We start from the raw sequence: 2,593 nt of genomic DNA, 5'->3' as shown, positions 1-2,593 counted from the left end.
CTCCCACATCCTAGGGGATATCATCCAGCCTCGTAAAGTGCTGTCACCACCTGGTGCCATGATTAAGTCTTCCAAAGGCCATTCCATAATTTTATTAGGCCATCTGCTTCAGGATAAGGGGAATATGCTCAGACTGTTGGATGCCATGAGCATGAGCCTAATGTTGAACTTCATTTACTGGAGAATACTTTCCGTGTCAGAATCAATGTTCTGTGGAATGCTTTGAAGGTAGAAAAGCTTTCTTAAGTCCACAGACAGTGACTTTATCAGAAATGGTAGAGGTAGAAAAAGGAAAATCTGTTCAACATAAGTGTATTTTCCTTTCCCGTCCAGTGAGAACAAAGAATTGCCCCTTCCATGATGGAGCTGATCCAATGTAATCAGCCTACCACCAGGTGGCTGGCGGTTTCTCCTGGGAAACCGTGCCATCGCAGGGACTCTGTGTTGATCTTTGCTCTTGGCATGTGGACTGCTCTGCAGTGTGGCTCAGCTGGACTTTGATGAGTGGAGATCCATGTTGTGCACAAGCCCCATCAATGCTTTCATGTTCATTCTGTTTGTGAGCCAATTGGGAAACTATTGGGGTAGCTTGGCCCTGAATGAACCCTTTTATTCATGTGATTATTAACAGTGTCCTCTTGAGCTTGCACTTTGGTGAGCAATTTTATGGAACAAACAAACAAAAAAAATATGCTTACACTTTGTACCATTTGGAGAGGTTTTTTTTTCTGTATATTTTTTGTCATTGTTTTTTCCAATGTTTCTTTCAAGCCACTGAGCCTTCAGCCAAACTCTAAGCCATTGCTTCTGAATTACTGTGGGTATTTGACTCTGTTCACCTTTTCTCCTTTCAGGAAAAATGAATGAATCTCAGGTTGAAATTCTGCCCGTTGGAAAGGTTTTCTTTACCACTATCTTCTAGGGTCATGCCTGAGTCAGTATGTAGTGTAGTAACTATTAATTTTCAAATGATGCCAAAACTATCTCTTAAGCAGTACCAGCTTCTCTCCCTCAGTCAGTCAGCCTCACATAAGAACGAAAAGGCGATAATGGCATGAGGAGAGCCCATTGAAAGTTGAGTCACTTGGTCATGCTACTTACTGTTGTTTTAGGTACTGTCCAGGCAGAACCGACTCCTAGATGAACCTACAGCGAGTTTTCAGAGGCAGTAAATCACATCGGAAGGGGGTGTCCACTTTTCTTGCGTGAAACAGCTGGTGGATTAGAACCATGCATCTTTGGGTTGGCAGTGCAATTCCTTACCTCTAAGCCATCAGGGCCCCCTTGCTACTTAGTGGTAACTTCAAAACCTACAGAGTTGTATTGCATAAATCCCACAGGCAATGCCATCATCCAGTGAGCATCTAAGGCTTTGTGATTATTTGGTAGTTAAAACTTTGTTAAGACTCTAGTAGTAACAAAAGTAGAAGCTGTTTCTCAAAAAGGAGAATACTTAGCTGTGGAGGACGTTTATCTTTTCAACAAAGTCCTAAGATTGTATACTGTGATTTATGGGGAGATCATCCAGTGATTTCATTCAGCATCCCTGAATGCGGTAAATACAGGTACTATTGAATCTGTTGACTCCTAGGATCCAAGAACCCAGACATGCAATATTCTGTTGCTGAAACCTCTTTTGAAGTAGGCCTGACTCCAAACTGATAGCCTTTAGGTTATTTGTTAAATACATTAAAGTAAGAGGCCAAATGAAATATTTTTTCATCCAAATTGAGAAGCTTAGCTGACACTGTGTTATTCCTTAAAGGTAGAAGTTTCCAGATGCAGAAATTTTGTGATGTGACATGCCCCTGAAATTTTGTGAGGCTTATTTCTCTGTACACTGGCATAAATATGTCTTAGGAAGATTATTTACTTCCTGATCACTAGGTTCATTCAGTGTGATACTCATTTAGTGGACTCGCCTGATGTGGAATGGAGAGACAAATGAATTTCTTATAGACTAGGTTATTGCAGAGGACTAGTGAACTGACAGAGCCTTGAGGAGAGGTACAAAATATATTACTGCTTTTGATGGTCCTTACTAACAAGTATGGATAAAAAAAAAACCTGTTTCTGAGATGACTATTTTCAGACCAGAAAATAGGGGCAGACTTTATTTATTCTAGTAAAGAACATCCTAATCTCATCCTCTCCCATGATTTACTGCCTCTGAAAACCCACCGGAGGGTAAGCTATGGGTCAGTACCCACTTGACGGGATATAACAACAACCAATGAACCAGTGGCATCTGCAACAGCAGCTGGGATTAGAGTTGCTACTTAATTAAGCTTATGATCATACACTGTAACTCTTTATGATAAACTGACATTCATGATAATCCACCTGCCTTTTCCACAGGTCAGCTAGGTAGAGAGACTGGGAGGTGGTAGAAATCATGGCCTCATGCAATAGTTAAGCTCTTGACCATAGCACAAACCTTGACATTTCCTTTGAGAATGTGACACTATTTTTGATTGACTCTTTTGGTGGTCGTGAAAGTTTTAGAGGCCTCAGTTTGACACTTTCCGTCTTAATTCTGACAGTTTCTAAGTATGCCTCTCCCAATGGTGCTTAAATTTCTGTTTAATGCTTT

The sequence above is a fragment of the Elephantulus edwardii genome, unplaced genomic scaffold (genome assembly GCF_000299155.1).
Source record: "Elephantulus edwardii isolate Elephantulus edwardi_28Jun2011 unplaced genomic scaffold, EleEdw1.0 scaffold00014, whole genome shotgun sequence".
Classification (NCBI taxonomy): Eukaryota; Metazoa; Chordata; class Mammalia; order Macroscelidea; family Macroscelididae; genus Elephantulus; species Elephantulus edwardii.
This window is presented reverse-complemented; position numbering follows the sequence as displayed.